The following is an 18,896-nucleotide window of genomic DNA, read 5'->3' as shown; positions in this document are numbered from 1 at the left end:
CTCATCCCACGCCTACGGAGCAAACCACCCTTGATTCCACTGCCCCCAAAGGGCAAGGATTCAGGAGACATCCCCATGGTGGCATGCAGATCTTTGTGAAGACATTCAAGATTAGATACGCACTAAGGAGACGACAACCCTTGGCGGGATCCCAGCCAAGGAAGACCACAAGGCCCCCGGCAAGCGCCTTGCCGGGGATGACAGCAGGCGCCTCGGCAAGACCCTTGTCGGGGCCCCGGCAAGGCCCTTACCGAGGACACCCACAGGTCCACCATCAGGCCCACGCCGACTAAACCTCCACTGCCGTTCGCATGCAGCTGCCGACCCAACCAGCTGGGCAGGCACCTGCGTGGCGGCATGCAGATCTTCGTGAAGACCCACCACTGCGCCACCTCAGCTGCCTGCCTACCTATGTGGCATCGCAGGCGTCGCTGGCCAGGGCGCGTGTCGACACAAGAAGGAGCGGTGACGGATGAGACAGGTTTCTCCCCCGTCCCCGATAAAGCAAGGACACCTAAGCAAGACACATTAAATGTGCCTTGTCATGTAATGTGAGGGATAACCTCGCATCACTGTACCCTTTCCACCTCCTGTGTGCCACTGTGGCAACCCTTTTTTCTATAAAAGGAGGCCCGAGGCGACCAGACGAAGGATTCGGCTTTTTGGAGCTCCTCACGCCCATAGCTAGCTCAAGAACACAGATATACAATCCACCAAAGCAGGAGTAGGGTTTTACGCATCCTCGCGGCCCAAACCTGGATAAACGAACCGTGTGCTACCTGTTAGATTCGCTCTTCTCACGACCCCGCGCCCCGCTAACCGTAGTAGGGATTCTTGTGATCCCATAGGTGTCGTTCCCACCGACATCTCCGCGACAGCCGGACTATATCCTTTGGCTGGACTGTTGGACTATGAAGATACAAGATTAAAGACTTCGTCCCATGTCCGGATGGGACTTTCCTTGGCGTGGAAGGCAAGCTTGCAATACGGATATGTAGATCTCCTCCCTTGTAACCGATTCTGTGTAACCCTAGCCCCCTATGGTGTCTATATAAACCGGAGGGTTTAGTCCGTAGGACAACATACAATCATACCATAGGCTAGCTTCTAGGGTTTAGCCTCTACGATCTCGTGGTAGATCAACTCCTGTAATACTCATATCATCAATATCAATCAAGCAGGACGTAGGGTATTACCTCCATCAAGAGGGCCCGAACCTGGGTAAACATCGTGTCCCCTGCCTCCTGTTACTATCCGCCTTAGACGCACAGTTCGTGTCGTGGTTTTGTCACGGCAGATGTCCTAGAGAAAGGACTTAGTCGTGGAGCCATCGCGATGGGTTAGCTTGAAGGGGTTAAAGCGGACACAGGGATGCAAGAGAGTTTATACTAGTTCGGCCCCTTCGATGAAGGTAAAAGCCTACGTCTAGTTGTGATGGAATTGATGGGGTTTTGATGACTAGGGAGCAAACAAGCTTTGCCTAAGTCTCGAGTTGTTGTCTGTTGTCCTTGAACCGCCGCCGGGTCGTCCCCTTATATACACGGGTGACGCCCGTCGATTCACAGAGTCCCAATACCGGCTCATAGATGTGTCCGGTTCGGTCTCTACTTATTCCTAACTTACAATACAAGTTAACTACCAACACCGGTTTACGACTACAGGCCTTGAACCGACCATGGGCCTTGAGCCCTCATCTGCCTTCTTGGGCTTTAACATACTTAACTACTGACGAAGTTAACCCGGCCCAGATAGGCCGGTTTATGCCCAGCAGTAATATCCCCAACATTAGGCCCCAGATTGATTTGAACGGGTTCATGTCAATCCTTTAGCAAAAACTTCATCTTCAACATCTTCTCATAAATTGGTAAACCGCCATGATGTCATCTTCTCTGATTGCTGTAAACTGGAGTGACGTCCCCTGTCATAACGAAGCTATCCATTATGCTTCCTTGTTTAATAGATCTGCGGAAATCGAGGCGACAGTTCCGTTTCGTGGCCCCTTGATTGTCGCGCCTGACACATGTCCTTTTGCCTTATAAATAGGACCGAAGGGTCATTTCTTTTCTCCCCTTCGTGCCTTTCTTCTTCGTCTTCCTCGCGTCACCAGCCTCGGAGCTCCGCCACCGCCGTCAACTTCTGCACCAACCTTGGCCGCTGCATCAACCTGAACGAACCAGAGCACCGCGGCAACCTTCCGCGTCTTCCTCAACTCTGGTAAGCCTTCTGCTCTTCTCAACACAGATCTGTTCTAGGTTTTCGTGTTCTTGCAGTGTTCATCACCTGTTCCTGTTCATATACTAGCTCCTGGATGCATCTGTGAACCCCTGCTCTGTGTAGCGGTAGCTTTTAGTATCCGCCTTTAGTTTCATGCCCAAGACCATAGATCTCACATATATTTCTGCCCATTGATTCAATACTGTTCTGCTTTGAGCTTTTGAATATTTTTCTTATTTTCCGAACTTGCTTCAGATCCAACGCTGTAGAGAAATCTAGTGAAATCTGTTTCTGCATACTTATCCATCCGCAATCTCAGCTGTTCCAATGCTTAGATCAGGCGGTTTAACCTTGTAGAAAAAATTGCCAAACCGGTATATACCATTAGTCCCCTTGTTGAACCGCCAGTTGTTGTTGCTTCATAAAACTCCGGTTTAGATAGATCTATCTCCGGTTTAACATTGCACATACCAATGTACCTTAATCAATGCATTTTTGAACCGGGATCATCTACCTTGTAGATTTCATCATGGCCAAGCAAGTATATGAGTGCAACTGGGTTACTTCTCGCGTCACAAAGGCTCAACTGGACGATTTAGTCCTGATCGGCGCCTTAGGCAGTAAAGATACCATCCATTGGAGGGCTCTGGCAAAGAATGCCCTCCCACACCTCAAGAAGGAGAGGTCGTCGTTTTCGTAGATCACTTAGCCCGGGGCTTTAAGCCACCCAGTTCTAAATTTTACCGGGACGTGTTAGCCGATTTTCAACTCCATCCACAAGATACTGGTCCCAACTCTGTTACAAACATGTGTCACTTCCAAGTGCTCTGTGAGGCGTTCTTTCAAGAGGAGCGCACAGTGGAATTGTTCAGAGACTGTTTCCATCTAAACCGCCGTACTGAGTTTACTGACGGCTCCAATACGGAGTTGGGTGGCGTGGCGATTCAGAAAAGGAAAGAGGTCACATACCCTCACGCCAAACTGCACAGCCACCCCAAAGAGTGGAATCAAACATGGTTCTATTGCAAAGACACCTCCCCTGCTGGTGAAAATCCCTTGCCTGGCTTTCGTCCGGAGCGGCTCAGCAATACACACCCCTTTCCGCAAAGGTTGACTGCCCAAGAGAGAAGCAAATATGCTCCTCAACTATCAAAGCTCAGAGCCTTTATGGCCAACGGTTTGACAGGGGTTGATCTCACCCGCTGTTGGATATCATGGAGCATACTGCCCCTTAGTCAGCGCTCTGGTTTGATGTGCGAGTATACTGGCAATGTTGATGACCCACTGCGACACTCCAACATCCAGCTCACCGATGAAGAAATCACAGAGGCTGTGAATAAGATGCTGAATGAACCGGAACACATCTGTGCTAAAACCGGCCTGCTTCCCTTCTGTGCCACCAACAAACCGCCAGCTGTAAGAGTTTGATTTTTCTTTTTGCTAAATCTGCTATTGATATATCTGGTCATTGTTTAATATCAGTGTCTGTGTAACCAGGGCAATGATCCGTTTTGGAGCAAGAAACTGCCGCAGGAGAAACCAGACAAACCGGAAAGAGCAACCCAGCAAAAGACTAAAGCTGTGAAGAAGACTGCCCACAGGAAAAGAACCACTGCATCCTCTAACCCGGCCCCTGATGATGATGTGGATAATCCGGACCTTGAGGTAGGGCTTGACTCACTTGGCTTATTCTTCATGCGTCTTATTGATGATGATATTTGTTAGGATGATGCCAAAGCCAGCCATGCTGATGCTGCAGAGGTAATTATTCTCTCTTCCGATTCAGAACCTTTGCCTTCACTAAAAATCCGTCAGGCAAACCGGAAAGTTAAATTTTCTCATCCTCTTGCTTATTTGGATCCCAAATTTCTTATGAAGACCCAACAGCATGAAGCTCGTCACACGACCCGGCACAGCGGCCAGGTAGTTACCTCCGCCGGTTTACCGAACAGTCCGGTTCGGAAACGCCGTTCAGAGGTCTCTAATTTGCTTGTCAGTGCTTGTCCTAAAGCGGGCTGCTTTCGTCAACCTCTTAATCCATCTGACTCTGATTACCAGGTTACTTCCCACTCATCCTCTGGCGAATCATCGGCTACTCAGCTGCCACCGCTCAAAACGGTGCTTGGGTAAGCTATACTTATCATAATATTTGCAGCACATCGCCTTGGAACATGTGCTGTATTTGATTTTGTTATTCCTTTCAGGGCCAAACCTAGGCCAAGCAAGAAGGCTCGCCTGGACAAAGCGGCCGAAGAAGATGCCGTCCTTGAACCGGGCAAGACACCAGATCTTGAAGCGGCTATTCCTGAGGATATACCCAATGATCCACCGTAGCAAGACGACGATCTTATTGCTGAAGAGAGACCTATTGATACCTCAAGTCCTGTCAATCAGCCCACAAGCTCCATCCATATTGAGAAATCCACCGGTCCAGCAAAGCCTAGTGACAAGCCAACAACCCCAGTGCAAACCGGCGATACCAAGGATGATGAGGTTGTCATTACTGGCATTGGCCATACAGAGCCAAGCAATCCTGTCGCTTTGTCCAAACATTCTGCCAATGAAGAATTTGCTGCCTTTGGCAAAGGCAAGTGGAATGCTGATCTGGTGACTTACGCTGCTCTGAACGCCCAAGATATCCATTCCGGCTACCTAAACCGGCTATATACCAGTCGTGACTATGAAGCCGGTCTGGTTAATATGATGAAAGATAAATATGAGGTAACTTTCATATGCTCTTTCCTGCTTGTATATTTCAATTCTTGTTGACACTCCTAGCCCCCGAGGGCCGGTTTGTAATCTTCTTTCAAACCGGGACTGACTAATATAAATCTTAATGCTTTGAAATTCGCTGATGTAGTCCCCAAGGGCCGGTTCAACTTAGCGTAGTTAAACCGGGACTTTAAGTAATTGAGATCGCCGCATCAGAATATGTACGAGCAAATAGCCATTAGCCCCCAAGTGCCAAGTTGAATACTTGTATTGATCTTGGGACTTTGTAAGCAATTGAAAGATGAAGATCAAATATGCATTAGCCCCCAAGTGCCAAGTGCATAACTTGTTATGTGGTTGGTACTTCAATCCTTGTACCGTTTTGCTGAATCATATAACTGTCTGCATGCAGGCTGAGCTGAAGACAAAAGAAAGCCAAGTCGCCGATCTCCAAGATAATCTGAAATCCCAACAAGCTGAAACCTCCAAAGCAAAAGAGGAATTAACCAGCGCTTTAAGCGCCATGGAACAGCTTAAGGAGAACTTCAAGAAGAAGCGGGCGGATTGGGCCACTGAAAAATCCGCTTTAATCAAACGAGCAGAAGATGCCGAGGCTGCACTAAAACCGGTGGCGGATGAACTGACAAGCATAAAGCGGCACGTGCATGCCATGACCACTGCTATCTTTGGTAAGCCGGTTTGACTTCTGAACTGATTCTGCCGTCTTACAGAGCTGCCGGTTTGTTAACCCTTTATGATATTTCAGGGACACGCATTGGTCACTTGGGGTCAGATGTGCGGAAGAAATTGAAAGCCGCCTATATGTTGGTCGAACAACTGTACACTGGTGCACAGCGGATCATCTGTACTGCATCCCACAACAAGCCGGCGCCCACCTTGATTCAGGACACTCTGATGAAACTATCGGTGCTTCCTGCCCGGGTTGAAGAGCTAAAAAAATCTGCTGCTTGAACCGGTGCGATCAATGCCTTAATCCGGGCAAAAGCTTGGGTGCCGGATTTTGATCCTATTGAAGCGGCTCAGGGCTATCCCAGTTTGAAGGAAGACGGGTCAGAGTTTGGTGAAGCGGATCTGCGAGCAATAAACCGGGAGGTGCGTCCACTAGCTTGTCAATTGGCTGAAGAAGCAGACTTGTCTCATTATCAAGCCCAATATGACAATCAAAACAAGCGAATAGCTGCACCAATTCATGAAGCGGAAAATCTTATCCCTCCAATCCGTAAGCATACTTACGCTCCCGATATTGACCCGTCGTTGCTGATCCATGATGAAGCTGTTTTTCAAGCATTAATGGGAATCGACTGGACAACTGTTGATTTCCAGCCGCTGGGTAGAGAAACTGAAGCTGAAGCGGCGCAGGATGACCCACAACCATGAGGCCAGGCTGGTGACCAAGCTTGAACCGGAAGCCGGTTTAAAACTGCTTCTCCTTTGCGAAAAACAATGATCTTATTGTGGGCATCGTGTTGCCTTGTAATAGGCTAGCTGATACTTTTGATGTTGATATGCCTTCGTGCATAATTGCTGCCACTTGCTCTTCCTTTGGGTGATGAACTTTCCAAAGTACTTTCTGCAATAAAAAATCTTCAAGTGGCACCGCGGTTGTACCGTCAGGCGGAGTATGATGTCTGCATATGTAAAATCAAAATATGTGAAATTTAAGCATATGATCAAATCTTTGAGATACATAATACCTGCCATCGTTGGACATGAAGTTGGCTTAGCCAATCTTAAAGCGGAGGTTTATAAACCCACACTGTTTGGAGGAGATAATAGCTCCTGTATATATATAATGCCGGTTTACCATGTAAACCGTGCCGGGTTGTAAAACACCGTGTTACTCCGTAATAGGATGTTAACAAAAAATCAAACCGAGCAAATAGTCGCCGGATTAAAAATGGACCGTGTTCCATCAATTGACAGTGTGAACCGGTTGAAAACTTTGTCGGTTTAAAAACGCAATAAAAAGAAAGAAATATCTTTCAAAGAAAAAGTGTGAAGCAAAGGCAATGACAAAACCGTTTGCAAAAAAAGGCTTATTTGAGATGATCAGATGGCGTTACCATGGCCGAACACGACCAAGCTCCCGATAGGTGTAACTATGGTTCTAGTCAGCCAGGTCCCCAAATGAAATTGTGGCATTTATGCCGATCAAGTGGCATGGCAATGGTTCGGGTTCGACCAATCCCCCAAGTGATTCTGTGGCCTTAGGCCGATCAAGAGGCATGACTGGTTCAGACGTGACCAAGTCCCCAGGTGATCTGGTGGCTCTTGCCTATCAAGAGGTATTGTATTGGTTCGGACACGACCAAACCCCCAAGTGATATAACATGATGCTTTTTTTTAAAAAGCCAACTCAAGGGGTAAACCGGAGGCCGCTTTAGAACAACTCCGTGTAACCACACATGATGTAAAAGAACGGATACCCCGCTTTAGCTGAGGTTCCGGTTTATTATATTTAATCATAATATATACATCGTCATAATATGTACATAAGTAGAGCCAATGGCTCAGGTATAGTAAGGCCGAAGATGAGCTATGTTCCACGGCCTGTTGGTCTCCTCCTCTGATGTATGTGAGTCCTTATGCTCTCGAATATCAATCAGATAGTATGACCCGTTGTGCAGATTCTTGCTGACCATGAAAGGCCCCTCCCAAGGTGGGGATAGCTTATGCATATCAGTCTGATCTTGGATGAGCCAAAGCACCAAATCTCCTTCCTGAAAGGTTCTGGTTCTGACTCGGCGACTGTGATAGCGACGAAGATCCTGTTGGTAAATCGCCGAGCGGGCAGCTGCTATGTCACGTTCTTCATCCAACAGGTACAAAGCGTCTTGTCGTGCTGTCTCATTGTCCGCTTCAACATAAGCCGCCACACGGGGTGAATCATGACGGATATCACTGGGGAGAACCGCCTCCGCTCCGTAAACCATGAAGAACGATGTGTATCCTGTTGATCTATTGGGTGTAGTATTGATGCTCCATAACACAGATGGTAACTCTTCTACCCAACAACCCGGTGTTCTCTGTAAAGGAACCATAAGCCGGGGCTTGATGCCTCTCAAGATCTCTTGATTAGCCCTTTCTGCTTGACCATTGGACTATGGATGTGCCACCGATGAAACATCGAGCCGGATGTGCTCCCGTTCGCAGAACTCCTTCATGGCACCTTTGGACAAATTGGTACCATTATCTGTGATGATACTGTGTGGAAATCCAAACCGGAAAATCACTTTTTTGATGAACTGAACCGCCGTGGCCGCATTGCACTTGCTAACAGGTTCTGCCTCCACCCACTTTGTAAACTTGTCAACCGCCACCAGGAGGTGGGTCTTCTTATCTTTGGACCTTTTGAAAGGCCCAACCATATCCAGCCCCCAAGTCGCAAACGGCCAAGTAATTGGAATCATTCTCAATTCTTGAGCCGGTACATGAGCACGTCTTGAAAACTTTTGGCAACCATCACATCGTCTGACCAGATCCTCCACATCAGCATGAGCAGTTAACCAATAGAAGCCATGGCGAAACGCTTTAGCCACCAGAGATTTTGAACCGGCGTGGTGACCACAATCTCCTTCATGGATCTCACGCAAAATTTCACGGCCTTCTTCAGGAGACACACAGCGTTGAAACGTCCCTGACACACTGCAATGCTGCAACTCGCCGTTGATAATAGTCATGGACTTGGGTCACCGGATTATCTGTCGGGCCAGAGTCTCGTCCTCTGGTAACTCACCCCGGTTCTTGTACGCCAGGTAAGGAAGCGTCCAATCCGGAATAACATGAAGAACTGCCACCAATTGAGCCTCCGGATCAGGAATAGCCAAATCCGCTTCACCAGGGATCTTGACCGACGGGTTGTGCAGCACATCCAGAAAAACATTGGGTGGGACGGGTTTGCGCTGAGAGCCTAGTCGGCTTAAATCGTCCGCCGCTTCATTCTTTTGCCGGTCCACGTAGTCCACCTGATAGCCTTTAAAGTGACCTGCAACGATATCCACCTCACGACGATATGCTGCCATGAGTGGGTCCTTGGAGTCCCAAGTGCCAGATACTTGCTGAGCCACAAGGTCTGAGTCACCCAAGCACTTAACTCGACTTAGATTCATCTCCTTAGCCATCCGGAGACCGTGGAGCAAGGCTTCATACTCAGCTGCATTGTTAGTACAAGGGAACATTAAGCAAAGAACGTAACAAAACTTATCACCTTGTGGGGAAGTTAATACGACTCCAACCCCCGAGCCTTCCAATTGCCTGGATCCGTCAAAATGGATGGTCCAATATGTGTGATCCGGCTTTTCTTCAGGTGCTTGCATTTCCATCCAATCATTGATGAAATCAACAAGTGCTTGAGACTTAACCGCCGTCCGAGGCACATACTTCAAACCGTGCAGCCCAAGCTCTATAGCCCACTTGGCAATCCGGCCAGTTGCTTCCCGGTTCTGGATGATATCCCCCAAAGGAGCAGAACTGACCATCGTAATTGGGCGCCCTTGGAAGTATTGTTTAAGCTTTCGGCTTGCCATAAAAACTCCATACACCAGCTTCTGCCAATGCGGATACCTTTGCTTGGACTCAATGAGTACCTCGCTGATATAATAGACTGGACGTTGAACCGGATGCTCCTTACCTGCCTCCTTTCGCTCCACCACAATAGCCACGCTGACCGCCCGAGCATTAGCAGCAACATATAGCAGTAACGGCTCCTTGTCAATGGGAGCGGCGAGCACAAGCGGATTGGCCAATTGCTGCTTTAAGTCCTCAAATGCTTCATCAGCAGCGGAACTCCAGCCAAACTGATCCGTCTTCTTCAACATCTGATACAAAGGGATTGCCTTCTCACCAAGATGACTGATAAACCGGCTTAATGCGACAATCCGGCCTGCCAGGCGTTGAACATCATTGATACACTTTGGTTTAGCCAGGGAGGTGATGGCTGTGATCTTCTCCGGATTAGCCTCAATTCCCCTGTTGGACACCAGAAAACCCAATAACTTGCTCGCCGGTACACCAAAGACACACTTGTCCGGATTAAGCATCATCTTTTATGTCCTCAGGTTATCAAAGGTTTCCTTCAAATCATCAATCAGAGTCTCCTTCTCCCTGGATTTGACCATGATATCATCCACGTAAGCATGTACATTACGGCCAATCTGCTTGTGAAGACAATTTTGCACACACCATTGATAAGTTGCCTGGGCACTCTTGAGCCCAAAGGGCATAGACACATAGCAGAAGGCTCCAAAGGGAGTTATGAATGCCGTCTTCTCCTGGTCCTTAACTGCCATTTTGATCTGATGATAGCCAGAATATGCATCCAAAAAAACTTAAACGCTCACAACCCGCCGTAGCATCAATAATTTGATCAATACGGGGGAGGGCAAAAGGATCTTCTGGGCAAGCCTTATTAAGATCTGTGTAATCCACACACATGTGCCAGGTGCCGTTTTTCTTAAGGACCAGTACCGGATTGGCAAGCCACTCAGGGTGAAAAACTTCAACAATAAAACCAGTTGCTAAGAGCCTGGCTACCTCTTCTCCAATCACCTTGCGTCTTTCTTCGTTAAACCGGCGGAGGAACTGTTTCACCAGTTTGTATTTAGGATCCACATTAAGGGTGTGCTCAGCGAGTTGCCTCGGTACACCTGGCATGTCAGAGGGCTTCCATGCAAAAATGTCCCGATTCTCACGAAAGAACTTGATGAGCGCGCTTTCCTATTTCGGATCCAAGTTGGCATTGATGCTGAACTGCTTGGACGAATCGCCAAGTACAAAGTCAACAAGCTTAGTTTCTGCTGCCGATTTGAACTTCAGGGCCGGATCATGCTCCGTAGTTGGCTTCTTTAATGGAGTCATGTCCGCCGGATCAACATTGTCCCTATAATACTTCAGCTCCTCGGTGGCACAAACCGACTCTACATAGGCTGCATTTCCTTCCTTGCACTCCAAAGAAATTTTGCGGCTTCCGTGAACCATTATTGTCCCCTTGTGACCCGGCATCTTGAGCTGCAAATACACATAATAGGGCCGTGCCATAAACTTGGCGTAGGCCGGTCGCCCAAACAGGGCATGATATGGACTTTGGATTTTCACCACTTCAAACGTCAATGTCTCCGACATGGAATCATGATCACCCCAAAGGCCACTTCCAGAGCTATCTTACCAACAGGATATGCTGATTTTCCAGGTACTACACCGTGGAACACCGTATTAGACGGTTTGAGATTTTTATTTGTTAGTCCCATACGACGGAAGGTCTCATAGTACAAGATATTAATGCTGCTCCCCCCATCCATGAGCACTTTGGTGAACTTGTAACCTCCAACCTGAGGCGCCACCACCAGAGCCAACTGACCCGGATTATCAACCTGGGGAGGGTGATCCTCTCTGCTCCATATGATTGGTTGTTCAGACCAGCGTAGATAACGGGGCACGGCCGGTTCAACAGAGTTGACCGCCCGCCTCTGAACCTTCCGGTCTCGCTTGTCTAAGCTAGTGGTGAAGACATGGTACTGCCCACTACTCAACTGCTTTGGGTTGCTCTGGTAACCTGACTGTTGCTGCTGTTGGTTGTAACCACCCTGGTTGTTCTGACTATTTTGATTATTATGTCCGCCCGGATTACCGTTAAATCCTGAACCAGAATTTCCTCCACCGTAACCCGGCCCGGACCCTGAGCCACCGCCAGAGCTGTGATCATACCGGAAAGCATTAGAATTCTTGAACTCCTGCATAATGAAGCAATCCTTCCAAAGGTGGTTTGCTGGCGCCTCCTTCGTCCCATGTCTTGGACAGGGCTGGCTCAGTAGATAGTTTAGGCGGTCCGGGTTAGGGTTGGGTGCCCCATTGCGATTTTTCGGTTTACCCTTGCATCGCTGGCCATTGTCCTGCGTGTTGGTATTAGCCACAAAGTCCATGTTACCATCCGCTTTACGCTTGCCTCCACCACCATTACCTGCCCAGTGATGCTGCTGACCTTTGGAGTTGCTGTTCCTCTTTCCCTTCCCTGCCTTGTCATCATCAGATTCGGGATCCTTGGTACTATCAGAATCAGCATACTTTACCAAAGCAGCCATGAGGGTCCCCATGTCAATGCAATGACGCTTCATCCGTCCCAACTTCAGCTTTAGGGGCCCAAACCGGCAGTTGCCTTCTAGGGTTAATACAGCGGTGTCAGCGTTGATGCGGTCTGATGAATGCAACACTTCTGAAACCCGGCGCACCCAATGAGTCATCGATTCTCCTTCCTCCTGGACGCAGGCAGCTAAGTCCACTATTGACATAGGCTCTTTACATGTATCCTTGAAATTGCTGATAAACCGGGCTCGTAATTGGGCCCATGAACTGATAGAATTAGCCGGCAAGCTTTTTAACCAAGTACGGGTCGTTCCTTCAAGCATCATGGTGAAGTATTTCGCACACGCCGCGTCATCCACATCAAGAATCTCCATGGCCATCTCATAGCTCTCCACCCATGTCTCTGGAGGTTGATCCGCCGTGTAATTTGGTACCTTGCGCGGGCCTTTGAAATCCTTGGGCAGGCGCACATTGCGTAAAGCGGGGACAAGGCAAGGCACCCCCAAAGAACTAGAAGTAACACCAGGTTCGATCGAGATAGTTGGACGAACCGGCGTGAGCTGCCGAGCCTGATGCTGTGCGGCTAACTCGGCCTCCCTGCGCGCTCGGGCCCGGTCCACCACTTCCTGAGCGTTATCAGCACCACCCGCCGGGTTGTTGCCACGGGGTGCTCCATGTCAATCATTACTCGACACTGCCGGTTCATCCATATGTCTGCTATAGCTCCGGCTTGGACGGGGGGTCGAGTGGATCCGGTCGTGGCTGTACGAGTATGCTTCCTGTTGGACCAAAGTTGTCCTCAGAAGCTCCTTGACCCGTCGCGTCTACTTCCTGCGGCGAGTCACCTTCAATTGGAATGGCCTCCAGCCGTGCAGCAGCGGCGACGAGATTGTCCATTGGGTTGGAGTAGTGACACGGAGGTGTTAAAACAGCCTGATGTATAACGGTGTTTTGATGAGGCGGGTCCATCCGACGAGGCTGAACCGGCGCACCGGTCCCAGGAGCCTCCGCCCTGTTTCTCTCCAGCGGATTACCGGTTCCTGCTCTCGGGGTGTTGAAAAGGTCTTTGGCCTCGAAAACCGGAGGCAAACAGGATCGGTACTTCCTCCTCATGACTTCCTGCGACGCGCTCTAGTCCAACATGAGCCTGTAGGCTTGTGCGTCTAGAGCGGCCCGCTCTGTGGCCATCCTGTTGTCCTCAGCTGCCAGATCCGCCTTCGCCTGGGTGATCTGTTCCTTTATCTTTGCAATCTCCGTGTTGTGGACGTCCTGATCCGCCGGATTAGCTTCCGCCATAAGCACAGCCAATGCATCAAATAGCTCTGATAGAACTTGAGCCGGCGGGCGCACAGGGCCTCCTGCCCCGACAGCCGTCGCCGCTGCTAAACCGGAGGTTGTTGCCGCAGCGGTCGAAGAATGAAGCGCTGCTTGTGTGTCGGCCATGAATATTCTAGCTCGGTTGGGCAGATCAGAGGGGTCCGGAATACTGTCACCATCGGAACTGCCCCCAATCCGGCCATCTTGTAGCTGATAAAGAGATTCGGTTTCTCCGGTCGATGACTCGTCATCGGAACAAATGACGGTCTCGCCGCAAGATTCCGATCCGTCCTCATAACTTCCTCCATGGATGACTCCCACGAAGGCAGGCTTCATGGCCGGTTTAACCCGGGCGGATCGCGCACGCTGAGCCATTTCGACGAGGTCGGTGCAGATATCCGGCTCAGGGCCCGGTTCTCCGATCTTGCCGATGAAAACGTGTATGCCACCAAAGGGGACCCGGTACCCGTACTCAACTGAGCCGGCCTCGGGGCCCCAGCCTGCGTCATCGATGTAGAGCTTGCCGTGATGACTCTTAGTCATCTGGCCCACGGCGTAGCCCTTGAGTCCTTCAAAGCGGCCCTCCAAGAACTTGAAACCATCGTGCGATAGCCCCACGGTGGGCGCCAACTGTCGTGGTTTTGTCATGGAAGATGTCCTAGAGAAAGGACTTAGTCATGGAGCCATCGCGACGGGTTAGCTTGAAGGGGTTAAAGCGGACACAGGGACGCAAGAGAGTTTATACTAGTTCGGCCCCTTCGATGAAGGTAAAAGCCTACGTCTAGTTGTGATGGAATTGATGGGGTTTCGATGACTAGGGAGCAAACAAGCTTCGCCTAAGTCTCGAGTTGTTGTCTGTTGTCCTTGAACCGCCACCGGGTTGTCCCCTTATATACACGGGTGACGCCCGTCGGTTCACAGAGTCCCAATACCGGCTCATAGATGTGTCCGGTTCGGTCTCTACTTATTCCTAACTTATAATACAAGTTAACTACCAACGCCGGTTTACAGCTACAGGCCTTGAACCGACCATGGTCCTTGAGTCCTCATCTGCCTTCTTGGGCTTTAACATACTTAACTACTGACCAAGTTAACCCGGCCCAGATAGGCCGGTTTACACCCAGCAGTAATATCCCCAACAGTTCGGGACCCCCTACCCGAGATCTGTCGGTTTTAACGCTGACACCTATTGCCCCTAAAAACTAGATGCAAGATCTATACAAAGAGAGAACGGGAATGGGGGCAATACTGGCATCCATGGCTAGAGGACGTGGTGGGGATCTACTCCACCGGAGGAAATGGAGAGGGACGGCACAGAAACGGCGGCCGGCCGGGCCCCTCCTGCGGCAAGAGGTCGCAGGAGCGATGAGGAAGACGAGCGAGTGGGGGCGAATGGGTATGTGGGAGAAACAACTCCCCCTGCCCCGACATAACCCCCCCATCGCCTGCCCCGCAGCGGTAGTATCGCTGGGGTGGGCGGTAGTACCGCTTGACGCTTGTCAGCGGTAGTACCGCGCACGCAGCGGTAGTACCGCTCTGCCGCAAAAAGGACTGGCCAAAAGGGGCTTAGCTCAAGAGAAGAAACCGAGACAAAAACGAGAACACACACACACACACACACACAAAACCGACAAAAAGAACAAAGAAACACACCTCTCCAAGAGAGGGCGGTGGCCAAGGCCACCTATATTTGAGTTCAGAGGTATGGCGCCGTGAAGATTTTAACCTTGGCCCCATGACCAACACTCATCTTTGAAGCACAAGTACCATCAAAAATGGCTAATGTGAAAGAGTTTGGTTAGTTTATGCATTATGGGGGGAGGGAAAGTTCATTAAGAGAACAACACTCCCCCTATGTCCATGCCTACACCTAAACTAGACAACAGGTTGAGTGTGGTGGGGTGTGCAAGGGTTCAAGTCACATTGCTCGAATCAATGATATTTAGCTCATGCCTTAACTTGCGAAATCTTGCTTCATCCCAAGGCTTCGTGAAAATATCTGCAAGGTTATCATGTGTCTTGACATAGTTGAGCCCGATCTCCCCTCGCCTAATGTGATCCCGGATGAAGTGATACCTAATCTCAATCTGCTTTGTCTTGAAGTGTTGCACCGGGTTGAGAGAAATCTTGATGGCACTTTCATTGTCACACCAAAGAGGCACTTTGTCACAAGTGACAGTGTAATCCTTTAAAGTTTTCATCATCCTTAAAAGTTGTGCACAACAACTATCGGCAGCCACATACTCTGCTTCCGTGGACGAGAGAGACACACAACTTTGCTTCTTGGAAGACCAACTCACCAAAGAGCAACCAAGAAATTGGCACCCTCCGGAAGTGTACTTCCTATCCACTTTGTCTCCCGCCCAATCTGAGTCCGAATAACCTACAAGCTTGAAGTTTGCTCCTCTTGGGTACCATAAGCCAAAGTTTGGGGTATGAGCCAAATATCGAAAGATTCGCTTGACCGCCACAAAGTGACTTTCCTTACGTGCGGCTTGAAACCGTGCACAAATTCCCACACTCAACATGATATCTGGTCTAGATGCACAAAGGTAAAGGAATGAGCCAATCATGGAGCGATATACCTTTTGATCCACCGCTTTACCATTGGGATTAATGTCAAGTTGGCACTTGGTGGGCATGGGAGTGGAAGCCGGCTTGACATCACTTAGCTTGAATCTCTTGAGCATGTCTTGCGTGTATTTGGCTTGGTTGGTGAAGGTTCCTTCTCTCCTTTGCTTCACTTCGAACCCGAGAAAGAACTTCAACTCTCCCATGGAAGACATCTCGAACTTTGAGGTCATGAGAGCGGCAAATTCCTCATTGAAAGCTTTGTTAGGGGAACTAAAGATAATATCATCAACATATAATTGGCACACAAACAACTCCCCTTTGATCTTCTTAGTAAAAAGAGTGGGGTTGATTAGCCCAACTTCAAAACCACGGTCTTGTAACAACTCGGTAAGGTGGTCATACCATGCACGTGGGGCTTGTTTAAGGCCATACAGTTCCTTATCAAGTTGATACACATGATCGGGAAAGTAGGGATCCTCGAACCCGGGGGGGTGCTTGACATATACCAATTCATTAATCGGACCATTAAGGATAGCACTCTTCACATCCATTTGTTGTAACTTAAAGTTATGATGAGAAGCATATGCAATCAACATGTGAATGGATTCAAGATGAGCAACGGGGGCAAAGGTTTCACCGTAGTCGATACCCTCGACTTGGGAGTAGCCTTGTGCTACCAAACGAGCCTTGTTGCGAATGATAATCCCATGAGCATCTTGCTTGTTCTTGAATATCCACTTGGTTCCAATGACATTGTGGTTCTCCGTTGGCCTTGGCACCAATCTTCACACTTTGTTGCGCTTGAAGTTGTTGAGTTCTTCATGCATGGCATTGAGCCAATCCGGATCTTCGAGCACCTCATAGACCTTTTGGGGTTCAACACAAGAGACAAACGTGTGATGTTCACAATAGTTTGCTAATTGTCTACGAGTGCTTACCCCTTTCTTAAGCTTCCAAGCACATTTTTCATGAGATGATCCTTGGTGGAGAGCTTGGAAGCAACCTTGGCAGCACGACACTCCAATTCCTCCTCAAGGGTGAGACGAGGAGTGGTCACTTGATCATCTTGAGCGTCGTCTTGAGCTTGTTCTTGATCTTGTGGAAGCTCTTGATCTTGAACTTGCTCGGAGGAGGGAACTTGACCTTGGGCATCACTTGATGTTACAACACCATCTTGAGATTGACCTTACCCTTGGTCTTGTTCTTGAGGTTGAGGGCCCTCACTTTGTTCTTCGGAAGCGTGTGGGTCTTGGGTTGGTGAAGGTTCCACTTGAGTAGAACATTGTCCTTCTCCTTCGGCCACAAGGGGTTCCTCAATGGGTAGGATATGACCAACACCCATTCTTCTTATAGCTTGGGGAGGAATTTCATCACCTACATCACAAGTACCACTTTGCTCCACTTGGGAGCCGTTATTCTCATCAAACTCCACGTTACATGTTTCCTCAATAAGTCTCGTGGACTTATTGAGAACACAGTAAGCATGAGAGTTTGTAGCATAACCAACAAATATGCCCTTATAAGCTCTAGCCTCAAATTTAGACAAACGGGCACCTTTCTTGAGAATGAAACACTTACACCCGAACACCCGGAAGTACTTGAGGTTGGGCTTGTTACCGGTGAGTATCTCATATGGAGTCTTGTTCAAGCCTTAGCGGATGTAGAGCCGATTAGATGCATGACACGCGGTGTTGATGGCTTCGGCCCAAAAGTTGTAGGGAGACTTGAACTCCGCCATCATGGTCCTTGCCGCATCTATCAACGTTTGGTTCTTCCTCTCCGCTACACCATTTTGTTGAGGGGTATAAGGTGCGGAATATTGATGCTTGATTCCCTCATCACTCAAAAACTCATCCAAGGTGTAGTTCTTGAACTCGGAGCCGTTGTCACTTCTTATAGTCAAGATCTTTGCATTGTGTTGTCGTTGAGCTTCATTTGCAAAGTCGATGACGGTTTGTTGGGTCTAGCTCTTCCTCTTGAAGAAATATAGCCAAGTGTATCTTGAATAGTCATCCACAATCACCAAGCAATACTTTCTACCCCCAAGACTATCAAAGGATGGAGGTCCAAAGAGATCCAAATGAAGGAGCTCCAAAGGCCTCTTCGAGTAGATGATAGTCGTGGGAGGGTGAGTCTTCTCATGTAGCTTTCCTTCGATGCAAGCACTGCAAGCACGATCTTTGGCAAAACTAACATTTGTTAGTCCACGGACATGGTCCCCCTTGAGAAGACTTTGCAAAGATCTCATATTGATGTGGGCTAGACGACGATGCCAAAGCCATCCCACGTCAACTTTAGCCATTAGGCATGTCGCGGTATTAGTGCGTTTCTCCAAAAAGTTAATCACATAGAGACCATTCTCGACATGCCCAACAAAGTCTACTTTAAGAGTCTTGCTCCACAAGAGGGCCACGGTATCAATATCAAAGAAAGTGGCAAAGCCCATGAGTGCTAGTTGATGAACGGAAAGTAAATTGTATGCAAGGGACTCAACAAGCATGACCTTCTCGGTCGTAAGATCATGAGAAATGACAACTTTGCCGAGTGCCAATACCTTAGAGGACGAGGCGTCACCCCACTCGACATTGGTGGGCATGGATGTAATCTTTTGCACATCCACCACCAAGTCCTTGCTTCCGGTCATATGATTAGTAGCTCCACTATCGAGCAACCATGATCCTCCACTGGAAGCAAACACCTACAAGAGATCAATGCTTGGTTTTAGGTACCCATTTTGTCATGGGTCCTTTGATGTTAGTAACAAGGGTCTTAGGAACCCAAATAGACCATTCAATGTACTCATAAGGAGAACCAACAAATTTGGCATAAACATGCCCATCTCTAGCACGGCACAATACATAAGAAGGGTTAAAGTCGCCGGCTTTGTTGGGAATGGAAGCGTTGCCCTTCTTGGCATCACTACCCCTCACAGAGTTCTTCTCCTTCTCCTTAGTAGCACGCTCTCCCTCCTTCACAAAAGT

The sequence above is a fragment of the Triticum urartu genome, chromosome 4, assembly GCF_003073215.2.
Source record: "Triticum urartu cultivar G1812 chromosome 4, Tu2.1, whole genome shotgun sequence".
NCBI lineage: Eukaryota > Viridiplantae > Streptophyta > Magnoliopsida > Poales > Poaceae > Triticum > Triticum urartu.
Note: the sequence above shows the minus strand (reverse complement) of the source record.